Source organism: Oxyura jamaicensis, chromosome 4 (genome assembly GCF_011077185.1).
Source record: "Oxyura jamaicensis isolate SHBP4307 breed ruddy duck chromosome 4, BPBGC_Ojam_1.0, whole genome shotgun sequence".
Lineage (NCBI taxonomy): Eukaryota > Metazoa > Chordata > Aves > Anseriformes > Anatidae > Oxyura > Oxyura jamaicensis.
Genome location: NC_048896.1, coordinates 28,440,019 through 28,451,113, shown reverse-complemented (window position 1 = coordinate 28,451,113; position 11,095 = coordinate 28,440,019). Strand labels below are relative to the sequence as shown.

The window sequence follows — 11,095 nt, the reverse complement described above, 5'->3', positions numbered from 1 at the left end:
AAGAAAAATCAGTACTGAATCTTTTCCATTGTTCATTTCTATATAAACTCCCCAGACTGAAGAGTTAAAAGACTAGTAATTGGAGATGTACATAAAAATCATTGGTCTTGGGGTAATTATTAGACTGGCAGTAATAATTAAGAGAACGGACATTTACCCTATAACCTTAGGTTACAAAGCTAAGCAGCTGAAGAGAACAGCAGACATCCTTAAATACGACTTTTCTACTATTCTCATTTGCAAAATTCTTTTTATTTCATGGGAAATGTAAAAGGGATTTTTCATGGAGCACTTTTCCCCCTTAAAAAGCTAAATTCTAGAGCAAATCCTTCCAACAAGGGCTAGATCCTATATAATACACATGGCTGGAAATCAAATGGAAAGCTTATTTAATTAATGAGAGTTACACTGATAAGTTAAGAATGGATTTTTTATTATACAAAAGACTGAAGTTAGAAATTTTTAGAGCACTGTGCAGCTGTTATTTTAATGAAATTAAAAGTTTTTTTTGTTGTTGTTGTTCTAGATATTTTTAAAAAGCAAGGTCTAATAAACTATATCCAAAAAAATCCATTATAATCTTTGTACTTTAGAACCAAAATATCAGGTTAAATGCATTAGCATAAATCCTCATTAGCATAAAATGCATGTATCAACAGTTATGGATGGAAATCATCAAATGAAGAAGTGTTCTTTACTTGCCAAATTAGAATATAAAATGTCAACACATTGATGAATTTTATGAACTTGCATGTAGCTCAAATTTTCTGGTAGATTTATACCATCAGTAATACAGAGTATTTTCAAATGTGTGCATAAATCCTTTCAAAGGTACAATGTTCTGTTGCTCAGTTGCAAGAGGTTTTTCCTAGTACTAATATAGAGCCCCCGGTTATGTGAGAAGAGTTTTTTGGTTTGGTTTGTTTGTTTTGATTTGTAATAGTGGCAAAGTACAGGATGTATGATTAAACTGCTTTTAATCATTGTTTGATTTTAATCATTGCTGGGAAGCAGTTTAGAACTGAAGACTCTTAAACATTTCCATCCATGTTGCTGCAGAGCTTTAGCACTACTTCCACTGTTTTCATAGAGAGGAGTATAACATTGCCCTATCAGGTGGAGACTGATGAGGTGTCAGAGTCTGCCTTCTGCCCTCCTCAGCCATCAAGGTCCTTGTATAGTGTTATCTCCATCTGGTAAGAAATGGTGTAATTATTGCTGTTATCCAGTAGCTCATACCATCAGCAATCATCCTTTCTGAACTGATGAAACCAAAATAACAGAAATGTAAAAGAGAGCATCAAAACAGGCAGGAACAATACAAATGTAGATACAAAGTACAGATCAGACAGATTAGAAGATGAGGGCTATATCATCTACTCTTTATATTTCTTTGACAAGATTTTATGTTATTTGCATTTCAGTAAGTAATTAGAGAGTCAAATGCTCTGAAATTCTAAAAAGCCAATCTTTGATTAATAAATAAGAAGGTGATAGGTGATTATCTAAGTCTAATATATCCATTTAGTTATTATACAGAAAGCTTGTGAACTTTGATAGGGGAAAGTCTTCAGGCTAGGAAAGCATCTCTTTCCTCTCACCTCCTTGGTGGAAAAGGTGTTTAGCTTTCTCTGCACTATGAACTCCTACAATTGCCCTTCTGTGCATGCATTCCTGCAAAAGCAGAGACTAATCCTGAATGCTTTAACTTGATGAGTAAACGGCAACACAAAAACAGTGACACACCAATACACAGGGCACAGGAATTCCATTTCCCTCCCAGATGCTAAGATATTGTAAATTCAATTTAGTTCCACATAACATTGGGGAAAACATATTCTTAGCCTTCCAACTGCTTTTCATTAAATGTAAATTTTAATAAATTACATAATCTTTACACAAAAGTAACTTAAATGAGTGTTAGCTTGGTTGAAAAGCTCAATTGTTAGGACATGACAGATTTACACTTCCTTAGACAATTGTAATTCCTTTGACATTGTGCTTGTGCAACACAACAGGATCTTCAGCTGCAAGACCACATATATTCACCACAGGGTGTTGTCTCACTCAGGACTAAAGCTGCATAAGAAAATACAAATACTTCAAGTGTTTGCCTTTGCAAAATTAATCTTTCTGGACATTTTCTTGTTATTATTTTTTTTTTTCAGTATTCCTTTATATATATATGTTTTTGTATTTAGCAGAAGAATATGTATATTATTTTTAGAATTTACACTCAGAATAAATTAAGCATCTTTGTTTTGTTTGGTTTCACATGGTAATAACCTAGCACAAGCCTAGCAGCTCTGGGTCAAATTATTTTAATGTTTTTATTAATGCCTCTAAAACTATGCCTGGGAACATACACTGCATATAATAGAGCATAATCAGACCTAAAACATAGTCAGTACTCTGCTTGAGTTCTCTAAAACATGGCTTTCTTGAAATTTAAAGGTCATTTGAAAGAACTGTAAGAAAATCTGCCTATACAAAAAAATCCACGTGACAATTCACTTCCAGCCATTTCATGCCGCTTTCCATTGATCCAGCAGAAATGTAAATACTTAAAAACAGAAATAAAACCAAAAACTTGTCAGTGCTCACCAGTTAAAAAATTAAAATGATAAAATAGTTATGGTCATTAAGATGTTTTGATACTAGGGTCTTCCTTTAACAGCATTAGGGTACCCAACATGAAACTCTTTCCTTCCCAGGATATTAGAGTTATTAAAAGGCGCACAGGCTTATTGTTTGAAAACTAACATTACTATGTCAGAATATTTTTAGCATTTTTCTTCTTTCTTTGGAAAGAGGGTATGTATGGAAATGTCATGATCTAACAGATGCCAGCAGGAGTACCAATGAGAGCATTTACCATGAAATATCAAGATGACATTTACTTTCCTGAAGACTGTAGCAGAAAGCTGGGTCAAATTTGGGTCTGCTTCTGTGCATAATGAACTGCTGGTGCGATTATATTTTTCTGACCAATGCAAGGATTATAAATTATTCTTAGGCATGTACTCTTACATTTGTCATTTGCATTCATTTTGGAAGTGTTTTGAACATTTATTATGCCCATAACCTAATCTCCCTAAGCTGTTCATCCCCTGTTCATCACCTGATGGAAATAAAGAGCCTGTGTAAAAGCAACACAACAAGTTTCTCTGTAAATGTACAGACTTTCAGCTGTACATCAATTGAGTTAGCTGCTTGCTTTATCTTCTCTATTTCCATAGCTTAAAGACTTTATGACTTAGTCACTTTTAATCTTCTTTCGGTTTACCATTTATATTTCTTCCCAGAGGCATTATATTTTTGATGTTGGGATTTTTAAACATCAGATAATGGCTTACTCCCCCTCAAAAATCTCTTTTTTCTGAAATACATTCCTGCAATTCAGGCCAAAATTCTTCAAATCAGACATGGCTTGTAATTACCTTGATTTTTGAGTGTCTGTTTATGATTTTCTGAAACACAAAGTGTCATGACCCTGTTAAATGCAATAGGTGTTGTGGCAGAATGGTGCTTATAGAAATTAGAGACACACATGGCACTCACCTTTATTGCAATGGGCCTTCATCCAGAACTCACTGCAGCTGGTTATCTAAAGATAACAAAAGTGTTAGTAAACACAGTCTATTAGTTATATACACACACACACACAGAGTTTTCTGCTTGAAAGTGTATTTTCCTAGCTGGTTTAAGATCTATCTACACCATAGCAAACAGATTGTACTGCAGGTATTAAGCTATTAGTCTTCCAGAATATCTCTATCCTTACTGGTACAACCTTCTAGGTCACACCCAGGTAAATTACACGTGACTGTAATCAGCCATTGGCAGGTTAGGATTTGCTAGCTAGTTTTTGGTGCAACATTGAACACTGCATTTCCCTTTCCCCTTCAAAGTGGGAAAGCAGCTTGAAGTTTTGCTTCATGCTAGCTGGTTTTAAACATTTAGCTTTGGTCACTTTATTTATTTATTTATTTATTCATTTGTTTTAAACTTCCACATACTACATTCAGTTCTGTCTCCCTCAGCAACCTGTTTGTGCAAGTAGGACATGTCAAGCATCAGTGTTTCACTGTGGGCATCACAGAGAGGATGCAGGAGAAGGAGGGAGGATGCCAGCAATGGCAACTGGTTTCATCTATTGCCCATGTTAAATTAGGCCTCTCAGAAAAAGATAAAAATGTCTTGCAATTCTACTACTAAGCATTTAAAAAAGATAATTGTAGGGAGTTGCTGACAAAACAGAACTATGTCTTTGCCTTGTGGAAGCTGCTGTTCTTATAATTTGCTCTTAATTAAAAAAGGTCTCTAGAGAAATTGAGATAATATAGAGCAGTTTGTACCTATACCTCCTTTTCTCCTTTGGTGGCTCTTCATTTAGTGAGGTTCATCCTACAAGCAGAAGGCAGATCATTCCCCTTAAAATTCAGGGCTTTCCTTCATGGTCCATGAGGAGGTCACTCAATGATGCTGGGTACATTCACTGTCTATTACATCACGGCAGCCCAGAATAGCTCTGATGAATATAAAAATGAAATAAGTTAACATTAACACCATAGAAAAAGACAAAAAATATTACCAAATATAACAGAATAATAATAATAATAATAATAATAATAATAAAAACGGCTTATGAACCACAAAACAATGCAAAACAGTTCAGTGTAATCCTCACTTGTAGATTTGTAGGTCTGAAATGCTACCGAAGTAGAATTTCTTTGACAGCTGCCTCAGGAACACAAAAGGCTGCATTAGAATTAACTGAAATTTGTGTAAAATTTCAATGAAAAATGTTGGCTTTTGTAAAAGTATGAGATTTCAAGTGCAATATTTTATTGATTATGCAGAAAAAAAAAAAAAAAACACAAATATTAATCTTTTTCTGCTAAGTCCTTTTTATCTACCCCAGTTCTTCTCACTTTTATGTAAAATAAAGCCAGATATTTAAGGTGATTTATTTCTAAACTCACAAATATAACTCATATGTAACAAAATTTAAGAGAGAGAAATAATTTTGAATTTTCACGATTCTTTGCCTCTATTTTCTGAGACCATATCTTTTAAATGCATTCTGTTATGTAAAGCAAGATTTTAAAAGTTCAGAGATTATAAACTTCTGTGAAACACGTAAGAAAGATACATGGATAGTGAATATTACAATCAAGTAGTATGTTGAATTGATTGTATAATTTCCTATGCTACAATACAAATAAGAATATTACATACTTGTCAGTACTTTCTCAAAGGCCTTTACTAACTCTCTCTCCCAATGCATGAAAATGTTTATGTGAATGCAAATTTTTACTACAACAAATTTGTGAGTAAAATCTTGGTTCCAAATATCATAAGTATTCAATAAAATGAACATTAAAGTTGAATGTCACCCAGGCAACATCATTCTGACAAGAACAGTTTACAGGACAAATCAGAATACTGTATTTTGTGCCAATAATGCATTACATTCTTCTTTGTAAAGACTAAATGTTTTGCTGATGAGTAAGTCTATTACTTATCCATTTGTGTTTGTTCATTTTCTCTCTCTCTCTCTTTTTTTTTTTTTTTTTTTTTCTGAACAGAATTTGAATACTTTTTGCATTGTCTGGTGTCTGTGGACATCTTGCAGTTTGTCCTGGTTGCTGGATTTCTGGAGATCCCAAATGAAAAATGACATTAGAAGTGGATGTCACATCTACAGTAAAATAATGTTGATGCACTCAAGATCCTATTGAATTATTATGAATGTGCTATCCAGATGTTCTGACTGCTCAGTAAATCAGACATTATATTCACTGTACATAAATCACAACAGGATTATACTTATTCTCTTCTGGAAATCCTCATCATGAAAATGGAAACCATTATGTGCAAAGACAGGCACAGTGTACAAATGTGCTCCCTGCTAATCCCTTCACCTTCTGTGAACGTGAGCAGAGATCCTGTTTCTCTGCTTTGGCTTGGTCAATATTACTATACAGATACATATGGAGTAATTTTGGCACATTAAGACTTGTTCAATATGAGAGGAACAATTACTAAAAATTTGCTTTTTTGTTTTGTTTGATTAGTAATCTTTTCTAATAAATTACATTTCAATACACTATATCTAATTCTCACAACAAATTGTACAGTCATTTCCTGTAGTCACACGTTAACCCCCCTCTACCTCCTAACCTGTAAAACACTGAATAAATATGAGGAAAGTGTTACTTGCTTCAGGAGAATAGGTACAATTACTTATTTTCATCAGGTCAGTAACATTCAGAAAAGTGAAGACCGCATTATTATTATTACTATTATTATTATTTTGTAAACGAAACTCTTCACTTTTGGAGGCACAGGTGTAAGTATTGACAATCATAACACCAGGATTTAATCTTATTGAGACCTTGTATTTCCATAACCAACCAGCTGAATTGTACTTACCAAAACTTGTTCCAGAAACAAACTTTACTTAGACAGCCAGAACTTCTTCCAAAGGAATCTTGCAAGGTCTAAGGAGATTAGGTATGCAGCAGTTGTTGAATTTTTATGGGAGCTGAATATCTTATGTCCCTTAGGATTTATTTAGGTTGCCGGGGATTTTTTAATTTGTTTTCCTAGGTAAAAATTTGCATTGTTTCTAGTATCTTGTGTGGAATCTTTGATTTTTTTTTTTTTTTTTTTTTTTTTTCCCATTGTTTGTTTGTTTGCTTTTCCCAATTTGAGATTCAAAAACCCATGTAAATTTGTTTTATAGTTTGTGAAGTAAACTCCTTGATGCTTCTGAGGCAATCCAGTTGTATTTTCGTTCTGAACATAACAGTGACAAGAATAGATGAATCAGCAGTGGAGGCAAAGTACAGTGCAGCAACCCACTTCTAGACATGAATGTACAATAGCATTCTTAACCATGTGCCTAGCAGAAAAAGCAGCAGTGGAGTTGTGTTTCTTTTCTGATTTCACCGTTGTCAGTTTGCTTCAAGAAATGTGAAGGAAAGTTGCCGTGGTGCAGGTGGGGAAGCATTTCTTCTTCCTTTCCACCCCATCAAACATAGAGCCATATGACCTAATTTCAAATCTCTTCAAGATCCAACTTTGCATAAAGGAAAGATATACATGCAGTTATAATACTTTGGTGGCCATCACAAATAAGCACTCCAAATTCCAATAGTTCTCAAAAACTAGTGGATATCTTTGTATCTGTGTACCACCAACTTGCAGAATGTGCCCTCCAAGAACATCAGAATCAATGGGAGATTGTCAGGAGTGTCTAACTGTTGTCCGAATTAATAGAATTATAATAGGACATAAGAACAAAACATCTTAGCCAGGTAATCTTGCTCTCCACTCAGTACCAGTCTGACCTGGACTTGAATTTATCAAGCTTGAGGCACTCCAACTGAGGAAAAAAAAATGTAGTTTTGGTAGACAGTAATCGCATGAGAGGAACTCTCGTAATAATACTGAATATTATTAAAGTCTGGGAAAACAAAAAAAAAAAACAAAGATCTTTTAGGAAACATGATAATTTTAAAATATATAAAAAGCTACTGCAAAAGCAAGTAGCATTTTTCTTAGTCCCTGGGGACAGAAAGAGAAATACTATGTGTCAGAAAGACTGTGAAATCATAAAGAATACACAGGGAAACACTTTCTAAAAAATATTGGGATAAACTCTAAAAGGAGCCTTAGCACTGGAGAGCTGTAGTACATCTGTCAGGAATCCTTCTGTCTGTCTATCTAACTGTCTGTCTACTAGAACAGTAGATGTGTCAATGAGGGATTAACTAAAGAACTCTTCCTTCCTCTGACTCAGGGATTTGTCCATTTTAACTCTCTTTTATACGAAGAAACATTTTCAGTCCCTGCTATCACAAAGAAACCTTAGGTAACAGCTGGCTGATCAGGAAGTAAATAGGACAATCAGAATAGCAATCAACAGAGCTACATCAGAGCAAAAGCAGATCTGAAGATGAACACTAAGTTCCGAGTCTTGTCTTTTCTAATCATAACATAGTGTGCTTTTACCCAAGGCTTTTGTTAAGATCAAATGAAAATATGAGACACTGAACTTAATAAAATCTTTCATATGCTCAACTTTTACGTAGGGAGTTTATGCAACTGCAACAGAAATCAAAGGAATCCCAAGCGTTAAATTACCTAACTAAGATTTAAGAAAACTTTCTTTGATTTCCTATTCCCGTACTGCAACTGTTCATAAAAAGACTCTGAACAGTTTCTCATAATGGCCAGACCTTAAGTTAGATCAGACTGTTTCATGTCTGGTGACTATAATGTAAACTACCTCAACTGGCATGAGACAGAAATACAGCACTTTTGCTTTTACACAATATTTGAAGTGCATGAGCTAATGATAAACTTCCTAGGTTAAATCAAATAGAAAGTAACCTTTTTTTTTTTTTTTTTTTCCTATTTCAAGTATTTTTTTCTGCCATCTTCACTTACAATATAACTACTTTTAATTTCATCAAATACCTGCATACAAGTGGAATTTATGCCATTACAATTGACCAGGAGAAACAAAACAAACAAGCAAGAAAAAATTTAACATCCTACACTGTCTAAGAACACAAAGTAGGATAAGAAGTATGAGTATTTCTAATCTGGTCTTGCAGCATGAAGAAACAGTGCTTCAAGCATTATTTTGACTAGTTCTAATTTAGGGAAAATGAGGGAGATGGGAAAGGAAGAACAGTTATACATACCATATAGGCCAATCAAAGCTGGCCGTGAAATAGTTAGCTGAGATACATAGCATATATAGATGTATCAACCTAAAATTTAGAATATAATGTGCAAAACTTGTTACCCAGGGTAAATACTTACACAACTGACTGTACGTAGACCTGCACAGCTTAGATACCTGTATCTTGTTAGTCATGTAGTTTCCATTCATAACTAATGGAGACACATCTAGAGCACAATCACCCTGACAAAGATGTCCAAACTGTCAGATGAACTACAATCTACAAGTGCCTAGTTCTCTTTATTGACTGTAAATAATAGTCTATGCTGATTAGTTCAAAAGTAAAGATCTACCAAGTACATATCTAAAGGCCGGTGAGATTAATTCCATTATTAATCTGTTCTTATTACTTCAGCCACCTTGTTTACAGCCAGCTGGGACATCTCATGAGAGCTGAAAACCGTACCAACTATGTGTTTATATTGTAATATCAACTTCCTAACAATGAAAAAGCCACAGAGAGAAGCAAGCCACTTCTCTGAAGTACGTAATGTCTGGATTGATGCAGCCTTTGAAGAAAAACTTGTGGCTTTGACTCACACTTTCAGCGGGCGAGACCATGCTAAAATGTAGTTCTTTGATGGGGTCCATAATTAAATTACCCTCAGATTTTGTCCATTTTGTCCATGTGTAGCTCAATCACAGTTTACTTGAATGTCCTAAAAGTTGTAGTGAGATTTTTGGTGGGAGACCGGCAAAACTATCAGAATAATAATCTTTCTAAACATTGGAAAAAAGTAAATTACAGCTGTAACTGGTCAGCAAAGAAAAATGATGTTCTATATTTTAGGAGACCAGGCAGTCATTTCCAAAAAAAAAAAAAAAAAAAAAAAAAAGGTGATAAAAGGGGACATTAAACATTCAGTTACAATTAGTATTTCTAACTTGTCTTTGAAACTCATATTCCATAAAATTTATTCCAGCAAAACTAAGTTATTCAAATGTTCACAGAGAATAAACACAAAAGGAATTTGAGCATGCTATTAAAAATTGATTAAAAACCTCTGATATTACATTGATGGACATGTGCAAGAAGCTACATAGATATTTATGTTTAAAAACCCAACAAATCTTTGCAGACTTATTTTTATATATTTCATCCAGATACTACTGCCATGATTTCTGTTTAGCAGAGAACTACTTGTTTCTGAAGTGTTAAAAACTGTTTATCTAAAGCCCTTGACCTTCTTCAGTCGTGTTGTAATTATTTGTATTTATGTGTAACTTTACAATAATATCCATAGGACAAATAACTTGGAAATCAGTCAACTCAGTGTTGCTTTTGAAGTTCTTGATTACTGTCATATCTGGTTTCAGGCAAGATATGCATCCCCTCCAAATGAAATAAAAATAAAAAAATAGGTATTTTAATTTGAACTGAACGCAGTACCCTGAGGTATCCAAGACACTATATGGGGCTGGATGTAAGTCAGGAGGTATGAGAAATCTGTACCCTTCTGTATCATCAGCTATAGGCTGGGTCAGACACCCAAGAACACCTAAAACAATATTAAATGCAACTGTATCAAGCCACTATTCTAACTAAGAAAGGCAGCTTATTTTGAGGAAGAACAGTCAGCCTGTCCCCTGGATGAATATCAAGTTGAAAGGTATCTGTCTGAAGTCTGTGGAAAATTTCAAAGGAACAGTAGTCTATAAAGGCTAACAGAAGCACCAAAAGGTACCCTCTGGGAAAGTTCTGTGCTGAAAGCGAGAAAGGTTAATTCTCTCTAATAGATTGAACCTGAAATGTAAGATATCCTCAAAGAAGAAAGCTATAAATATTTTGTTTAAAAAAATAATTAAAAAAAATGAGAATGGAGAAGAGGGGGAGGCAAAAGATCTTCCAATTTACTCATATTTTAAGAAAAAAATTAATATTTTAACTGATTATCTATTTTGGATCTTCTAATCTTCTAATACTTCTATTTAAATTTTATCTTAAACCAGATAGAAGGGAAAGCAATTTTAAGACTAATGGATAAGAGCAAGACGAGTCTGTGGTAAATATGTAAGGCAAAGCATTGAGGCCTCCTAACTAGTAGAAAGATGGCAATCAGGAGGCACAGAAAAGTCTTCCAGTGAATAATAATAATCAGTAAGACACTTCAGTATGCATTAAGATATCGATATAAGGTGCAAACTTACCCCCTCCTTGGTCTAGTTTTAAGATCTGAAGGGATAAGGCATTTCTCAGACACAGTATTAGTGGAAAGCTTACTCTATACAAATGCAAGTAAAACAGCTTTAAATAGATTTACACATTTCCATCTTTTTTTTTTTTTTTTTTTTTCCAGTATCAGCTTATTTACATAACGCCTTTTATTTCTTTCC

The 11,095-nt window shown here is 34.1% G+C and overlaps 1 long non-coding RNA gene across 3 annotated transcripts in view; it reads right to left on the bottom strand.

Moving 5' to 3' along the window:
- Positions 1-917: 917 nt before the first annotated feature.
- LOC118166881 overlaps positions 918-11,095 on the bottom strand; it is a 53,908-nt gene continuing 43,730 nt past the window's right edge. The window contains exons 3-5 of one of the 3 annotated variants that reach the window (XR_004750777.1): positions 4,691-4,740; positions 4,365-4,531; positions 918-1,262 (exon numbers count right to left, since the gene is read on the bottom strand). This is a non-coding gene — a long non-coding RNA (uncharacterized LOC118166881). Of the gene's footprint in view, positions 1,263-4,358; positions 4,532-4,690; positions 4,741-11,095 lie in introns of all 3 variants that reach the window. The other 2 variants (XR_004750778.1, XR_004750776.1) reach the window with 2 other exon arrangements.